The 19,683-nt window shown below is 41.1% G+C and overlaps 1 protein-coding gene across 1 annotated transcript in view; it reads right to left on the bottom strand.

Moving 5' to 3' along the window:
- PLCL1 (phospholipase C like 1 (inactive)) overlaps window positions 1-19,683 on the bottom strand; it is a 191,508-nt gene that overhangs the window by 90,110 nt on the left and 81,715 nt on the right. The window lies entirely within an intron of this gene.

The following is a 19,683-nucleotide window of genomic DNA, read 5'->3' as shown; positions in this document are numbered from 1 at the left end:
GTGTTTGGCGCAGCGGTGATCCATCCAGGGTGGCAGGGGTGTAGGACAATGGGGGTGGGCTTCCGATTCGTCGCGCTGGTGAAGTTGGACGCAGGGACTTCGTGCTCCGAAGTCCCTGGCTTCGTGGAGGGGGGGGAAGTCCGCAGAGCGAGCGGACTCCCCGAAAAAACACCGGGTAGAGAGTCCCGGTGACATAGTGCCCAGCTGTTTGCTCCGGACGCGAATCCTCTGCTGCCCGAGAGCTCAGTAGAGCAATCGAGAGCCAGCGGAGTGGAGTCGCGGGAGCCATTTTTGGGTTTCATCTTACCTCCTTGAAGTGAAGCTCCGAGTCCTCAGCCTGCAAGCGGCGGATTCTTCCAAGGAAATAAAAGACTTCTTCAAAGTAAGTCAAATCTCCATTCGGATCTTAAAAATTTTAAATTTGAAGATAGGAAGAGATTCTAAAGTAACGGAAGCCGATCTCTTCCAAATGGACAATCGGGAGGCGCATTAAATATTCCCAAGCCGAAAAGGGAAAACTTCTTTCAAGATTGCGGACCCGAGAGAAAGAAAGACTTTTCCAAACCTCCCCAGCCCCCGGTGTCGTTGCCCCTTGAGGTTCAGCAGCAACAAGGGGGAGGACGCTTTGACAGCTGTCAAAAGCTGTCAAATTGTTAAAGGATTAAGAAAGACGATTTTATTCCTGTGAATTGGAAAAATTGATTCAAAAGGTTTTAAAAGGATTTAAGTGGACTGTAAATTTGAAATCTGATGAGGTTAAAGACAAAGGATAAGAACAGCCAAGATGGAGCCGACAACGTGGTAGAGAGGAATTTTCCAGTACCCTTCTGCCCTTATCTCTGGTCTGCCTGTGGTCAAGTGAACTATGAAAACAAAATTCTCTCGAGCTTTCCAGGAGGCTGTGCTGGGCTATCTACAAACATGGGAAGATATCTACAAGGAAAGGCAATGCTTCAATCCAACAGAAAAGGAGAATGAGGTGCAAGAGCAAGATTTAGAGGACAATTTTGATTATGAGATTGTGTGTGAGGAGCAACAATTTGAGGACAATTTGGAGACTGATTCAGACCATAAAAAATATGTGTTGGATGATGAAAAACAAAGATCAGAACAAAGAGATGAGGCCGACAAGGAGAAGCAAAGTGAAGAGAAGATTGATGGAAGTGAAAATCCTGGAGAGACTGAAATGTTGAATGGTGTTAGTGAAGGGAGGGAAAGGCAGAAAGAGGGAGGAGCAGAGGTCTGGAAGTGGATGTGGGAAAGAATTGGTGTGGGGTAAAAAATTTAGTTTAAGGTACTTTTTTTGGTTTATGAACAACGGTGTCGGAATCTTGGCCTGTTAAAGGATATGCTGATCCAATTGGGAGGAGGGACATTGGGGGGGGGGAAGGAGAGATTTTTATAGTTTAAGGTTAAGAGCTTTCTGGAGGGAGTAAAAAGAATGGCTGAGGAAATATGCTTAGAGTTTGTTTTTGAATAATTTTGGTGATCAGGAGGTGTTTGGGTGGAAAACTGCCTGTCTCCCCCTTCTTACTCTTGGTACCCAGTGGCAGGGGGTGCCTTGAGGGGAGAGGGAAGGGTGGAGGGAAACCCAGACACAAAAATGGAACCTTTTGACTGCTGGACTCCTCGGGCTACCCCAGTGGCAGGGGGGGGCTCAGAGGGGGACAGCATGAAGAAGGAGGAGGATTGTGTTAATATTATAAGAATAAGATTCTGAATTGGATTAGAAAACCCACCATAACTATGTAAAGAGGTTGGGAAATCCAGGAGGAGGAGAGTCGTGGAAGCCATTAATATTTTTCCTTTTTCCTTTTTTTTTCTTTCCTTTTTTCCCCCTTTTTATATTTTTGCTTTTTTCCCCTTTTTTTCTTGTTTTTCTTTTTTCCAGTACAGTGAAGAAATAGCTGGGGGATAAGCCAATCCCCAGAGATCCTCCGCCTTTGTCCTCTCAGTGGCAGGGGGGGGAGGAGGGGGGAGGAAGGAGGGGGGAGGTCAAACCCAGCTTAAAATGGACCCCTTTGTTCCCCAATACCCATGGGTCTCACTGGTGGCAGAGGTGGGCTTGTGGGTGGAGGGAAAATGAAGGGACAGAGTTTATGTTGTATACTTTGTATGTGTTTTCTTTTTCTAAAAATTAATAAAAATTATTATTATTATTATTTTTAAAAAAGGACAATGGGGGTGGTCCGCCCCATGTGTGATCCCAGAGGCGGGTGACAAAATCGCTGCCGTGCCAAACACCCCCTGGGCCAATCGCCTGTCTGGGCGGATCGCCCCATCTCTGAGCCAGATCGCCTGCCCCCGGGTGCATGGCATGTGCATCACTCCAGGTGCCCAAGCAGCTAGCTCCGCTGCTGCAGGGGGGCAGTCGGTGCAAGGGCGATCTGCCCGGGGGAGCTAATTGGCACGGCGGCGATCCACCCGAGAGGCGATTGGCACAGCGGCAATCCACCCGGGGGCCCATTGGCGTGGCGGCGATCCACCCAGGGGGATTTGGGGGGGGGAGAAAACCTCTGGGATGACACCCGGGACGGACAGTCCCCACTGCCCCCCCTTCCTACGCCCCTGGGGAAAGGCTTGTTCAGGAACCACAGGTGGCAACTGATCAAACTGCTATAGATCCCCTGTAGAGGAGCGATGTGCCTATATAGTCAGACTTGCAATTCCGGATACCATCATGAAGGAAATCTCCATTCCAATAGAATCCCTGGAAGGGACTGTTCTAATGTAGAGACTTTTTCACAAACTAATGAAAATTCACATGGTGTTCCCCTGAAGCTACTGCTGCAAAGTGTGAACTGAGTTTCTCTGTGGACTGGTGAACTCCACCCATAAGAGATAAACTCCTTGCCACTGGGGAGGGGGGTAGGAGATAGGGCACATCAAGAACTTCTAATCTTGCCATGGGTTGCTGATGTTTGTTATAACTAATTGAAGTGTAGGATGTTAATCAGTGATTCATTAGCTAGGTTCAATGTTTTACCCTCTGTACTACCGGTACTACAAGGAACATTCATGTCCTCATGGGATTAGAGAGCATGAGTCTTTTAATATCTTACTATAGTATCCATTTTGTGCAAAGCTCAAATTGAAATTACTGTTAGATTTAAGGACATCTGGGATGAACCAACTAGATGTTTAATTATTAACAGATTGTGGTTTTAGCAACAATAAAAATGTGAATGGGCCTTTCAACTGTCCTTCTGAACAATGGCTACTCACAGTTTCTAATTAAGGCCCAAGAATGCACACCATCAAATATATTGGTGAGCATTTCACAGGGCTATTGAAAACAATGCATTCTCCCCTGTCAAAATGACACCTGGATGAAATGACTCCTCCCATGAGGCTTATGTCCAATCTCCTACATTCCATGAAATGCAGCACAGGGAGATATTATCTACATGTTGCTCAGTCAAGATTTTCTCTCCCTTTCTGTTTCTGTATTTTAGAAATCTCACTGCATGCACTACTATTGTGATGCAGTGCACTTGTAAAAGAACCAAACTCTGCTTAGGGCCTATATCCCAGATGTACTGTACACAAAAATGGGGAAAATAGAAAAAACCAAAAGTCTATGTTCTGAGCGTCTTTGCTTTCTTCCCTCAAATTTTCACTTATAGGTGCATTTTGCTGCTAGTGATCCTCATGCTCCTAAAGCTGTTGTCCTTCCTAACCTCAGTTTTCAGAGCAAGGGATTGGTAACACTGGATAGAGATAACAAATTCTGGCAGGAGCATGACATCTGCCACCCTGCCAGATTATGCCACCTTTGGATTACATAGAACCCATGGACTGAATGCAAAGGGTTGCGAAGGAATATACGGTTGATCCTTCCCAGATTTTTCTTATCAGCCTATTGCATTGAGAAACAAAAGCCAGCATGTCTGCAAGGAGACATATGATGGTACTAAATCAGCCTGCAGGAGCCACATTGCTTACATGTTATGTTCTGTGGCAAGGGAGAGAAATCACTTGAACCTCCATGAGTGTAACTGTGGAGGCGACAGCAGCCACATTGGTAAAGGTACATATATAAGGGGTGTCCAGTAGGAAAGCATCAAAAAGCCCACAAACCATAATCAGAAACTGATTGTACTCCTCAGACTGATTGATCTTGCCCTGGTATAATGGACAGGCATTGTTGAAACCAGATGGCAATTTTTATGGGAAAGAATGAAAGGACATCTCTGTGGATTTATGATGCTCTAAAACGGGTTATTTGGAAGCATGTCTCTTTGTTCCCAGTTTCATCTAATATTTTCATATACTCATTTTTACAGCTCATTAGTTGCAAAATCTAACATAATGAAGCCCCAGTCTAACTAGAGTCTCTTGGTGTCCTATTAAAATAATATGGTCATTAATACAATTCATAACTATTCATACAATCCAAAAGAAAACTAATGTTATAAATGACCCAATTGCTAAAGTGATGTTTTAATTAATATTTTTTCCAAGAATCTTATCATGCACAATTTCTTCTGCATGAGACAGTGTTGACCTGCAGGTCACTCATGTTTATGCCCCACAAAGCAATTTGTACACATAGCAGCCAGCTATAAAGCATCACAGTTAAGCATCATCTCCAAAATAATAAATAGATGGAAGTTTGCCATATTTCATAGACAAAGCTATGTAGCTTTTGTTTAGAAATAGTAAATTTGCCATCATTAAGATTCTGAACTTGGATATTGAACAATAGGGTAGAATATAAATATCTAAGAACTTATGAATGCTGCTGCCTTGTACCATTTCTGAAAATCCTTTGCCCTAACTTCTCAGATTAATCGACCATTTGGAGGATCACCCTCCAGAAAGCATATTGTGTTGAAAGCAAATAGATTCAATGCCCAGCCCATTCAGTGATAATATTAGGAATTGTGTAAGATAGAAAGAAATCAAAATAGTCACTTCTCCCACATGATAGCGTTCATAGAGAGTTGGTCCCACCTCACCCAATCCCTTTTTTGTAAGGACTTCAGCTTTATCCCTATAGTTCTCAGTCCCAACTCATTTGTCCACATTTGCCTCACTATCCTCCTATCGTATTACCGGTAGGATTATTATAAACATTAATTTAACATCAACATTAATTTAGTTTATAAATCGCCTACCATGGAAACATATCTAAGTGATCAACAATTTTAAAAAAACCACAATAAAAAAACTACTTCAAATCCAACACAGTTACACTTTAAAAGGCTTCTTGAAAAAGGTGGTAAGCAACCAGCATGGCATTTAAGTGGTGCATATGCTATTGGTGTACATGCACTCATGCACACAAGCACACGCACATACTTTATATAAACATACACACACAGCATCCTACAGTTTAAGAAAAGGGGAATAAATTATTTTAAATAAGTAAAAAAGTAAGCACTGTTCACTTCCTCCAAGTCTTCCATTTCCCACCTACGAGTTTAGATATATTTGTGACTGCCATTTACAAAATGGCAATCGAGTTACACCTACTAACATCATTAATGTAAATCTGTTCTTTTCAAAACGTACTGCCTTGTTATCTTCATCTGTACTTGTTGTTCTGATGCCCACTTTCAGTGCAATCTAATGCACCCACTTGTAAAGGTAATGTTAAAATAGGAATGAAAGTACAGTACTTTATTCTTTTTTTGCTTTTTCAGCCAATCCCGTTCATTCATGATCATCCAATCATCCTTTAAGTAGTCCTTGTAATATCAAAAGGTTGACTACTCAAATGGCTATGGTCATAGTGAATGGGGCATTTGCTTTTTGTGGTCTGGAATTTGGCAGAATTTCCTCTTTCTCTCTCTCTCTCTCTTTTTAGAGAACATCATACCCTTCCCTGGACAGCAAAGTCAGAAGGGATCAAATGTTCAGACTTGAGCAGAGTCTCCCTGCAAGGATTCTTCACAGCAATGGGAATGTGCACTTGCTCTTTAAATTTGTCACACGGATGAAACGACCAACAGGACATTCTGAGAATTCTACTGATTCTTAAAATCTTTGAGAGAGACTAAGCCAGGGATGGGGAATCCATGACTCTTCAGAAGTTATTAGACCACATTTTCCCATCATCCCCTGAACAGTAGTCATGCTGGCTGTGGAACTGGAATCCAACAATATCTGGAGGACCACAGACCCCCCATTCCTAGGCTAAGGAAAAAGGACTCCAACAAACCAGTTCCAGTGCACTGCACAGACCCTTTACTCTGCTCCAGTTCAGAGGGGTTATCCTGTGGCAAGGGATGCTCCACTCCTGGTCCACTTTGCAAAGACAAATGTAGCCCTCCAGGCCTCTCTAAAGGTGACACCCCACACCAGCTCTGTTCCATTCCTGCCCTGAAGTGATTTTGCCTGGCTAAATTGTATCCTTGGGTCTAGGATAATACCTCTTGCTTGCCTGGATGGAGGAAGAACATGGGTGTAAGGGGAGTGGGCGAGAGGGGAAAAAAACTTCTTGTTTTGGGATGGCTGGAATGTAGCATTCTGGAAACATCATATTTGCTGCTCTACCTACTTTTGTCTCCACCTACTTTCCCCTCGGACCACATCCACCCCTGGCATGTGCCCCTTGGAAGGTTACTGTATTTAAACAAAAACCATACCCTCCAACATTCCTCCGATGAAAACAGAGCCGCCCTGTTCCTTAATAATAATTTTACAATTTATACCCCACCCATCTGACTGGGTTGCCGCGGCCACTCTGGGCAGCTTCCAACATATATAAAAGACATAATAAAACATTTAAAAATTTCCCTGTACGGGGCTTCCTTCAGATAACTCCATACCCTCCAACATTTCTTCAGTGAAAATAGGGACATCTTAAGGAAATGCGGGACATTCCGGGATCAAATCAGAAACTGATCTAGCTTCTGTAAATCCAGGACTGTCCCTGGAAAACAGGGACACTTGGAGGGTCTGCAAAAGTATGTGTTACATATATAACCACATAGTCTTTCCCTGCCTCCATTTTCCTCTTGTGAACTTGTACGATGGCAAGGACCTGTCAAACCTGTCCTTTACAATGTGCCATGTATATAGACTGTATTATATCAATTAATAATAATAGTAATGATGATGATGGTAATGTAATTGAGGAATTCCTTTATGGAAAGGTGCCCTCAGGAAGACCTGTTCAGCTGAAGCTCTACTGACAGACACTCAAGCTGTGTACACACCATACATTAAAATACACACACCCCACACACACACATATCCTGGGAACTATAGTTTGTTAAGGGGGCTGCGAATTGTACCTCTGTGAGGACTCAACTACAGTTCCCATGATTCTTTGGGAGAACTCATGTGCTTTATATGTATGGTATGTACACAGCCTCAGAATGCCTTCCTTTGCATAACCCATACATAGTTCCCTGCAACTGATATTGTCTCTATCTTTTTTCCTTTTTGCCATTTTATCCCTCCCACACCATTCCTATCACTCTAGTAAATGCCAGGGCAACATGTACCCAAAGGAATAGGAAGTTTCTTATCACAATATTCTTGACTGAGCCAAGCAATCACAAGAGGGATTTAGGGAAGGAAGCAGCTTGTCTATCTGTAATGGACTGAGTGATGGAGAGGCAGGGGACAACAAAATTCATCCTTGAGCCCTGGAATCTCCTCTTCCTAGTGTGTAGCATAACTACAAAGTAGTAACCCAAAGTGTAACCCAAAGCCACACTCTTATCACTATTTTTCAGGCCAATGAACTATAAGTATTTCTGCCACACTGTTTGAACTGGTGACATTTGTGAATGCATATAGATAAAAGATAAAACTAAGCTCTTATGTGAAATGCTTGTCCAATCTGCAATCCCTTTAGGGTCATTATTTTTTATTTTAAAATAAAATAAAAATAAGAAATTTGTAGTGAAGCTAACCACCATATGGCTGAAAGGCTTGTATACAATTATTTATAAGCAATATAAAACCTGGCACCTACTCAGACTGAAATTTGTGATAACTGAGAAAATCTAAATTATTGCAATAAACTCTTCTTTCTGTAATAGGCCAAATTGCCATAAAGAGACACATTCCAAGTTGTCCACTTTCTTTTCTTGTGCTACGTTCTGCTGCATAGTAAATCCTCCCCATATTCATCATTCTAAAGAGATTAACAATATTGTTCAGAGTGCTAGACCTAACTTTCTTTTTCCATAAACCACCACAAGAGCAGCATTCCAGCTGTATTGTAATCTCCACTGAATCCACTATCATCTTTCCCACTGTATCCTAGCAAGTGTCCCGTTGGAGCAAACATTAAAAGCCAGAGATGTGATCCAGCCAAAGTTGAGCAATGTATTTAAAATGAGGGGATCCTTTAAAAACACATTGCCTACTTCTCCACCTGAGCTCAATGGGACTTACTAGTGCTCACAATAGACTGGATTTTACCACAAATGGTCTTTAAGCATTGTGGGAAAGGGCCACGCAGTATAAAGTGCAGGGTTTTAAAAACACTGTCCTCATGGGATAAGTGCATTAAGGCTGCAGTTCTGTACCCATCCACCTTGGAATAAATTGCCCTGGCATTTAAAAAGGATTAGGCATCTCTGATGATGAGCCCAAACCAGAAAAGTAACTTAGATCTTTATTCATGAAAGGTTGCAACAAAAGAACCTTGATGAGCTCATTTCCCTTCAGCAGCAGGAGGCTGAAAAATGGTTTGTTTGGCTCAAAATAGAGTTTTTAATTATTCAGCAATGTTATTAATTTACATTTAGTTAAATAAGGACCAAAAAAATAAAAAGGGCACATCTTCAGAATTCATGCAGCCATACTGGAAGCATCGAGGGAGATGATACTTGGAAACTTTGCCCAAAACAGAACGGAATAGGATGGAAATAACTCCATAATCAGGTGAGCATTTCAGAAAACTAAAATTTTTCTTGGCATTTACTCTGCTCCGCATGTTTTCCAAAAAAATAAAAATAAATCCCCAGTAGCCTAGCATCTATCTGGTAACAACTCTATCAAGATCAAAACCTTTGGAGGAGCATAGTGGGTGCTATATTTCTGCCCCCCCAATCCACCTTCCACATTGACCATAACCAAACCAATACAGTTCGAGAGTTATCATGCCACTTTAAACAGCTATGGCTTCCTCCAAGGAATCCTGGAAACTGTAATTTGTTAAAGGTGCTTAGAGTTATTAGAAGACTGCTATTCCCCTCACAGAGCTACATTTTCCAGAGGTCCCTCAGAAAAATGAAAGTGGTTAAAAATCACAATCCCCCATACAAAAACTGCAGGCTTTTTACCCACTCAACAGCATTTCATTCCTAAAATATGGAAGACTGCCTATAAATGATCCAATTCTGACAGGGAAACTCTTTCCCTCCTGATCTCAGTTGTATGTTTACAGTTACTCAGAGGTGCGGGGGAAATCACTATGCAATACTCCAGTACACTAGACCTGAGCCCTAGCACTGAAATCCAACTCTGGTGCTAAGTTTTGGTGAGCCTTGACTCAAACAAAGCCTCGTAAGTAGGTTACTTTAGAAGAAGTACAAAATATGCTAAGGAATGAGCCAGACACGTGCTAATCAATGAGAGACGGCATTGATCTTGGCTGGGGAACAAAATCTTTCAATATACAGGTATAAGGATAGCTCCTTTCAAGGTGGAAGCAACACTTGGGGAATTTCCATGCATGCAACTGGTGGCTTCCTTTCATTATTATTGCCTTTACTATGCCTTGCGAAGCAGTTTAAACTCACCAATGGAAAAAAATAAAACAGTGGCGGTGTTTTTCTGCCTCTTGTAATCTGGGGAAAGAGGCAATGATCCCTTCCCTCACCCCACAACCCAGCTTCATTTTCAGAAGTACTTAAATTTATATATACCACTTAACTTCACGCAGCATGAAACAGCAGCGGCCTTTTGTTTCCCACAAAAAGGTGGTTTGATGTTTGTCATGGTTTCAAAAGGCAAGTAAGCTGCAGGGAAGCCTTTCATATTGGATTAGAGCGCACAAGAGTGGGATGATGCCTTGTGCAATAAACTGCTTCATTATAGGTGGGAAAGGTAGTAGCAAGTAGGCATGTAAGTAAACCCCACCAAGCTGGCATATGTAGCTTCTGGAATCTTTCTAAATAGCCTAATGCAGGAGTAGCTTACCTGATGTGGGACTACAACTCCCATTATGCCTGACCATCAGTCACCCAGAATGGGGGCCAAGAGGAACTGAGGTTTGAGAACATATAGAGGGGATCTTCTCTAATAAGTCATGAATAGCCAGTAAAAAACTCATTTTGTTTGCTGTGGGCAATAAGGTGATACAAGAACCCAGACAATAATATGCTCAATATGAAAAAATAGTGTAGTTGTAACAATATGTTATTGTTGTTCTTAGGGAACAGTTCTTGCATCATTGTGGCGGCGCCATAACTCTTGGTGTAACAAATTCCCCCAAAGCACCTGTAGAATAGTCTGCTCCCAGGACTATTATTTACACCGTTGCATCCTGAGAAAAAACAGATATCACAGACATGCAAACTATTAGCTTCTATTGCTTTTCATAAGGTATGTCCATTTGTGGACAACAGCCTCAGCCAGAAGTTGGGCATTTAGCATTTGCCAATCTCATACTGTGGAGCACTCTTCCAGAAGAGATTCAGCAGGAACCCCACTTTTAACTTTCAGGCATCTCTTGAAGAATTATTTAAGCTAACAAGCCGACATAGTTTCTCGAGTAGCCAGTCCCTTCAATGTTTTTAATTGTTTTTATATTGCTCTACAGCACACTGCTATTTTACAATAGGACAATATATACTTTTAAAAATAAATAAAATAAATAACAAAATATCCACCTCCACTTATAGGCAATGTATGCTTGTACAAACAAGTAATATAATCTGCCCTTCTCAATTAACATTTTTGAGCTACACTTAACTATTTTTCTTTATATATGATCCAAAAGATATGGACCCTTCCCCATCTCCTTCTAACTGAACATATAGAGGCATTACATCGTTTATACTTTACTGGGTTTTTTCATTTAGAAAATTGCTACAATGTTTTAATTCTTTCCACTGGTAAAGGCAAAATCCAGCTGGAAAATGTAGCAAGGATGAAAAAGTGGTACTTCTTCTTCCAGAGTGAACATGTGCATTTAATCCGTCCGTATTTGCTATTTAACTGGTTCCTTTTTATGTTATGTTTGGATTTCTAGGCAGTGCTACTGAAGAAGGGAATATCTACAAATAACTTTGGCTGAGTTAACATTTTGCTGCTATAGGCAGAGCCTGGCCCTGGCCCCAGCCAGATCTGCCTTCCTGTGAGTTGAAGGTCTCCAGCTAGAACCAGGACTGACCTCCCTCTTCAATGTATGGCTTTTCTGGCTCTGAACAGGTAAGCAAGAGTACCTGACAGCAGCCAAGTAAAGTGCTGAACAGAAATAAGGTACTTCAACAGTAGATCCTAACTGCCTTACTTGGGAGTAAGGCCCACTTCAACACCATAGGAATTGCTTCCAAGGAAACATGAGTGAAATTAATCTTTTGGTCACTTTTAATGTTGGCTTCTCTTAAATTTAAAGTTATTTAGCTGCTTTTTATGCTCAAATAAAAATTGCTTATATTACCTCCCAGGGAGGGAGGATGTTTATGTGAAAACTGCTGTAACTTGTTCAGAGCCCCACGGGCTGTTGTTGGCTACAAATCTAATAAATATAAAAAGTACTTCATGCTCCCCAAACCAGAACTTGCAATGGGGAGCAAGGGCATGGGGGCAGATGCAGTCTGCCAGTCCTGCCTTTCCAGATCCTGCCCAGCATCTCTTCCTAAAGCAGCCATGGCCTAACTTGGCCCTCCAGCTGTTTTGAGACTAGCTAACAGGACCAGTGGTCAGGGATAATGGGAATTGTAGTCCCAAAACAGCTGGAAGGCCAAGTTTATTTTTTTTAAATGTATTTATTGAACATTTTCCAACACACACACATACACAATACAAAAGCAAAAAAACAAAATAAAACAAAATAAAAATAAAAATATCAAAAACAAAATCTCTAACTTAAATCTTAATCAACACCTTTTGGACTCCCTCAACTTCCCCCCCCCCCTTGGGTCCCTGTTAAAATATTACTTAAACAGTATTCATTGTAATTTTACTAATCTTACACATTATTTTATCAATTCTTTGTTCTTATTTTCAACCCATCTTTCATATCTTATTGCAATCACCTTTATCTAATATTTCAAATCAAATATTTCTAATTTCCTTTCTTCATTCTATAACTTTTTCCCTTCTGCCTATAATTTTTATTAACAACGAATCATCATTCTAACATTAACCCTTAAATCAAAAAATGTCCACATCCATTATAACATTACTCCCCCTCTTCCACCAAGTCCAGATTTTCCAGAAGCTTACAGCGAAGTCCGTATAACATACCAGTGTAGGGTCATTTCAGTCATCCATCTCTATTCACATTTAAGATCTATTAACCCACTCCCACCCTTTCCCACAGCTTCCACAAAGGCATCCCCAAACTTCGGCCCTCAGATGTTTTGGACTACAATTCCCATCTTCCCCAACCACTGGTCCTGTTAGCTAGGGATCATGGGAGTTGTAGGCCAAAACATCTGGAGGGCCGCAGTTTGGGGATGCCTGGCCATGCCTGTAAAGGCTAAGTAAAGGGAAAGAGGCAGCTTTAAGGATAGGCACCTGTGGGTTCACTCCCTGAAAGTCAAAAAGCACCTTTAGACTGGGATTCAATCCCATACCAGCAAAAGATCAGATTAAGGAAAGTAAGAGAAATATTCACTGTGGAAAGTGTGAAATGACATTTGCTTTGATATAATGTCATCTAGCCTCCCCACAAGCAGATCATGATGAATGCTCAATAAATAGGTTATCTGGAAGCACCAGTGGTGCAGTGGCTCAGTGGTCAGAAAGTTAGTGGTTCAAGCCCACCCAGGGATGGCTGTGGGCAAGATTCCTGCATTGCAGGGTGTTGGACTAGATGACCCTTAGGAACCCTTCAAACTCTATGATTCTATGAGTGTTTCCACCAAACATCCATCTACCTAAGTGATTGGGCTATGACAGACAGACACAGTTGTAGGCTCTGGCGTGTGGAGGGGAAGGAACCAATACTTGAGCAAGCTAAACTTGTGTTGGTCCTTTGGATGGGAGACCACTGGGAGCCGCATAAGGGCAGATGGGTTTTTCCCCTAAAGGAAGACATAGTTGTAGTGTGGATAGGGAGGCACATATAAGAAAAGCAAATCCAAGTCACAACACATATACACAGATATTGGAATAAACTATTTCAGGTAAACAAACACACCAAATTAATTAAACAATCTCCGGATTCCACCTGAAAATAGTTCCTTTAATTTCTAGGTGAACTGAATATGAATTAAGTTGCTTTTATAGCAGAACTTTGGATGATTTTTTAATTCAATTCAATTTTAATTTAATTAATTTGATAATTTAAATGTATAAGGGTTTCAACTCACTAAACTCTGTATTTAATTGGAGCCACTGCATTTACCTATCGGTAAAGTGATGCTGTTTGATATTCAAGCTTAAAAATCATAATTGCTGAGAAAAATAAATGAAACAAATGTTAACAATACGGCATGTGTGCACTCTGTTTTCTTCGTCTTCTTATGCATATTTCATACTTCAGCAAAGCAGCTTGTAAGACTCTGAAGGCTTGCGGGGCGGGGATGGAAATGCACAGTGAATAGAATTGTGAATTGAACCAAAATATTATTAGTTCCTTTTTGGAGGGGGCAAACTTGAACTGGAACTAATGTCTTTTCGGAAGGGGTGAATTGAACCTGGACTGAAATCTTTTTCTAAAAAAAACAAACTTTCTAAGCATGGCATATACATATATCCAATGCCTTTTTTCATTCTCTCACTCAGTGAAGAAGAGAAATCACCCCTAATGACATTATTCACATCAATCTAACTGCTTTCATCCCATTAACACATCAAGATAACACCATTAAGAAGTGATCAATATTGTTTTGCACTTTCCTGAGCAACAGGTGGCTCCAAGGGAGGAGAGGGAGGGGCGCTTTGGGTGCCTTTACATAATAAACTGTTTATTTACAAATGCACAGGCAAAGCAGATGTGAATCAAGGAAGCACTTGTGCTGACAATACAGCACAACAAAAAAGCAACAGTCCTTGTTGTTGACCCTGCCCCCTGCCCAGTAGACGAACAGCATATCTTGTAGCCCCCAAAGTGGATTGTTCTTTCCATCCAGAAATCTCTTAGCAACCTTTTCCAGCAAGCTCCAAACTCTGAGATGATCTTTCATCTCTTCTGCCCACACTCATGTAGCCTCCAGGAAAACAGCTATTCTAGGTTAACCACATCAAGATTGGAAAGGACAAAGGAAATCTTAAGAGAGGCAGAAAAGGTACAGAAAAGGCAGCAGCCATTTGATTTGATTTGTTGTGTTGTGTTGTGTTTTATGATGGGCGTACAGCCGAATAAACATCTTTGCTTTGCAGCAGCTATTGTGGCTGCATAAGAAAACACTGAGTGATATTCAGTGATGTTCTGCATACACATGATACCTTTAAAGCCCTTTTCCCCCCTCAAAGAATTCTGGACACTGTAGCTTGTGAAGGGTTTCTGAGAATTAGAACTCTGTGAAGGGTGTCCAGAATTCTTTGAGGGAGAAAATGTGCTTTTAATATGCTTTAAAAGTATAGTGTGAATGTACACTTCTACTTGTACTGCTTTCCTCCAGGAAAACCTGCTCTTTACAGTTGAATCTGAGCAAACCTCAATTGGGTTCTCCCTGGGTAGACGTTTGTTCCAATTCAGCAGTAAAGAGTGGGTTTTCCCAAGAGAAAGCAGTGGAGCAAATGGAAAACTGCTCAGAGACTCCTGCTTTTTAGGCAAGGGACAAATGACTATGGGTGAATCTTTAGATCCATTGATTTCAATGGTACTTTTGAGCATAACTTGGTTGTATATAACACCCATGATCTATTACTGTATTTCCAAAATGTTTCACATTCCTTTTTAAGGGAATGTTGCCTTTATCAATAAGGGAAGCAATGCTATGCCTGCTCCAACCTACTTAAAAACAGTATGACCAACTGCCTAACCTTTTTGTATACAATGGCATCCAAATGGTGTCCTTTCACTTACAGTGCGAGTTTTGATTCAGCAGAGGTGTCAATTAACATAAGGGGGAGGTGATTTTCACCAATTCCCCCAAATGATTTCAAGGGGCTGGTTTTTTTTGTGGGGGGGGGAAGGGAGTATGCTGGAAGCTGCAGGGGCATCAGGAAAAATCCCATCCCTGCCCTCTGATTAGCAGACATCTCTGCTGGATCAAAAGCCTGTCACCAACCGGATTCCACCCAAAGATAATTTCTCTTGAAAAAGTTTTCTTCAATACCACCTTTCCTGACATAGCTGTTTCCCTGTAAACAAAGTCTTTATCTGTTGAGACCCAAAGGATGAATTTCATTACATTGCTTACATCCCCCTTCCATATTACATTTCAATAACGTTTTCCTGCTCCTTGATATTTTTAGCTGGTGCTTGAAATGAAATAGCTTGTAGCTAAATTTTAAAAAGCATGATATCACAGTTGTCCTTATTGTACCTACCCTATTGGAGCTGGCTTTACTTAAACAATTTCTCCGTATCTTGCTTAATCTAGTAGCCTGTAATTTATGTTCAAATAATGCTTCAGAGTAATTTGGTATTGATTCAAGAGTATCACACAGGATCTTTTTTTAAAAAATCCAGCTTCCAAAAGGTCAACTATTTTCTTTTTCCTTTGCTCAGTTCTTGCATTTGTTCCCAGAAATTCAGGTTTCATCTGGCTAACACTTGTGAGAAGTTTGGTCACCATCACTGAATTCTAAACTTCACCCACTTCTTCTGCATACCAGAGAATTACCAGATGGTAAACAAGCAAAGCCTGTGCCTTGAATAATTCAGAACTTCTTTCTTCTCAATTTCAACAAATTTCAGTTTATAATTAATCTACTGACTATGGATTACAAAACATATGAAGCCACTTTATACCAAGTCAGGCAATCTGCAGCCCAATCCTACACTTGTTTTCTTTTAAGCCCTGCTGTGCTCAGTGGGCCTTACTTCCTAGTAGGAGTGTTTAGAATTACAGCCTTAGTCTATCTAGCTCAGTACCATTGAGTCTGACCAGAGTCTCAGGGAAGGATTCGCTGAGCCTGCAATCCAAGATTTTTTTAAAGCTGAGATCTCAATGACTGAACCTCAGATATTTCACATGCAAGCAAATGCTCTGCTACTGAGCTATGGCCCTGTCATATAGATAAGTACTCTGCTCTGTCTTCATTGGATTTGTGTGATGGTTAATATGCAAGAAAGAAAGCTCAATTATTTCCAGAGAGAAAATATTGTCTATTTTGATTTAAACAAAAAACCCTTTCCTTGAAAACAGGAGTGCAAAGTGGAGCTGCAGAATAGAATGGAGAAATTGCTTCAGAAATGGGTAGGGAAGGTGAAAAGCGAGCTTAGTCACTCACTACATAGGGTCGGAATGGTAAACTCTAGGGGATTAATATGGGGGAAATGGCATGGGGCTTGGTGAACAAAGTGAGCAGGGATGTACTACCCTAGTACATGGGTAGGCAAACTAAGGCCCGGGGACCGGATCCGGCCCAATCGCCTTCTAAATCCGGCCCGTGGATGGTCCGGGAATCAGCGTGTTTTTACTAGTAGAATGTGCCCTTTTATTTAAAATGTTTTCTCTGGGTTATTTGTGGGGCCTGCGTGGTGTTTTTACATGAGTAGAATGTGTGCTTTTATTTAAAATGCATCTCTGGGTTATTTGTGGGGCATTGGAATTCATTCATATTTCCCCCCCAAAAAAATATAGTCCCCCCCCCAAGGTCTGAGGGACAGTGGACCAGCCCCCTGCTGAAAAAGTTTGCTGACCCCTGCAGTACAAAATAAAAAATAAAACCTTTATGTATCTTCCTACAAGGCAATGCTGAAATATCATTTTATTCACTCCCTCCAGATTCACATTCCGTGGTGACATGTGATTTCAAGACATAGCAGCCAGTGTGAGGTTGTACTTTTCCTTGGATGAGCCCTGCATGAAAATTACATCGCACCTTAATGACAAGCTCAGATGTAGTCGTTCATAAGCACAATTCTCCAATATGTGCTGGATGTGACAAACCCCAGCTTGATTTAGAGCAATTGTGCGGAAGAATCAGCCAGACATCCAAAGCTATTGAGTTGGAAAGAAATTCTAGTTGCTCCCAAGTGACTGCTTAAGGATCAGAATGTTAGTAAGCATCATGGGACAGAGCCTGCATTTTGATGTAATTAGATCCAGAACAGAATCAACTAAATGGCCATTGTTGCTTTCTATTTTCAGTGTGCTCATAAAACAAAATCAGCAGTTATTCAGTTATTCTGCAAGCAGGATGCATGTAATTTAAGATCAGGCACAGGCATCGGCCATATGATGATGCTGATTTATTAAATTTTTATACCATCCTTCATCCGAAGCTCTAGGGGATTAATATGGGTGATATGTAACATAAAAACACTAAATACATGAGACTTGCCATGTGGAGGTCATGGCATTCCACACTGGCATTCCCATGTGTGGGCACAATACGTAACCCACCAATTCTACACAATCACGATATAGATACTTTCAAATGTGCCTAAGAGGGGCCCAAAGGCAACCAATGGCATCCTAATGGAGCAGCCACTGTCATGCACGGAAAATAAATATCAGAAACATAACAGAACCACAATAGATGTGACACTAATTGGAAGGATGCAACTAGCATTTCTAGTTATTGTAGGATAAATCGAAGTGCACACACATTCCATTCTGAGCTACTATCAGCCCCAGGAGGGAAGCTTCCATTAACATCACCTCTAGCCAAATCCTAACGATTAGCATGTGACTTCCCTTGTATAGATTGAACAGTTCAGTTTCCCATGTGACTTCTTTACTATAAATATTGGTGCCATCATGTTTTATCCAAGTTTTCAGCAATCTTTGGCAATCACCCAAAACACTTTGACTCAGTTTGGCATTACGTGTGTTAGGGTTAGATTTAGGCATGCAAAATCCCCCCCACCGCCTCCACAAACTCCAATTCCCTCTCTTTTACAGCAAACCACGACATGTTGTTATATGCAAAGTGACAAATTATCATTTGTGCTCCAAACCAGAACAGCAAACTAAAATAAGTAACCAACATGGTGCTCTCAAAACGATTTGGACTACAACTCCCATCTTCCCTGACTACTGGATATGCCAAGTGGGACTGATGACAATTGCAGTTCTAAGCACTGAGTACCCCATATCTTACAATGCAGCAACCTTGCAAGTTTGGTCTGGTACTGTAAGTGCCAAAATTGAGATCACCTGGGAACCCTAATGATGCCACCTTGAGTTTTATCATTGAAGAAAGGCAGGACGTAAAGGTAATTGGCAGTGGAATCCTGTGCATTTATCTTGAGTTTATTGTGTAGTGTGTGTGTATAGCAGGGGCGGGGAACCTGTGACCATCCGGAAATTGTTGCACTGCAACTCACATGAGCCCACAGCCTACATGTCAGGGATGATGGGAGCTATAGTTCAACAACACCTGGAGGGTCCCACGTTCCCCATCCCTGGTATATAGAATTGCAAATTTATCATGGTCTGCAATTTTAATGGACTTAAATTCACTGGTAAAATACTGATTATATATATATATATATATATATATATATATATATAAAATAGTCTGGAAGGCAAGAGAAATTGCATTTTCCCTATTTGAATGTAGCCGCAAACTGCTTGGATGTCTGCGGGGAGGGTATGATGTGGTAGGAGAATGCACATAATCCCAAATCAGATCGGAAGTGGCCCATGGTTTAGCTGAATTATGTCACACTGGGTTAATTCCATGCTGAATGAAAATCTGACACCAATCATTTAGATCGGGTTTGTGTAACTTGTAACCACGAAGCTGAACACAGCCCAGCCATTTATGTATGGTGTCCTATCAGGAGTTCAGTGAACCTCCTGCTTCCAAGGCCAGTCTGAAACAGCAGTAATAAAGGGATCGTCAAAGATCTAGCAGGCCTCGCGACATGGCATGTGAGTGGCAGTCAGTTTTGTGGCTCATAATTCTGCAGCCTAATTTAGTGCAAAAATGAGAATGACACTATTTACAGCTGTCAGAGAAATACCCTGCCATTCCATTAGAGATGGACAGAGCAGTCTGTTTCTGGTTCTGGTTCATGTCAGTATATTATGTACCCATTCATAAACTCATTCCAATGCATTTCCACATCATTCTGCAATTAAAAAAGAAAAAGAAAATTCACATTTTTGTAAGGTATTTTACCCTAATATTGTAAGCATTTTAGACAAATTTGGTCCTTTTTTTAAAAAACTAACAGCTATATCACAAAATTCTGTGAAATGCAGAAACGGAAGGGTCATGGCATTCCAATTTCTATATTAATCCAGAAAGTGCAAATCAGGCCTGTTTGTTGTAAATCACTTCAAGACTTCTTGTTGTGGGAAGTGATTCATAAAGTCAATAACTAGCCTAACAAGATTGCTTCTAAATGTGTACTGAACAAAATCCTCAAGCATGTCTACCCTCTCTCTCTAGAGTGAAGGTCAGAAGCTTGCAAACCATCACTTACAAAATCTGACTCACCTCACCCACTGCTTCTCTCAGAACTTTCCT

This window comes from Zootoca vivipara, chromosome 1, assembly GCF_963506605.1.
Source record: "Zootoca vivipara chromosome 1, rZooViv1.1, whole genome shotgun sequence".
In the NCBI taxonomy this organism is placed as follows: Eukaryota; Metazoa; Chordata; class Lepidosauria; order Squamata; family Lacertidae; genus Zootoca; species Zootoca vivipara.
This window is presented reverse-complemented; position numbering and strand designations above follow the sequence as displayed.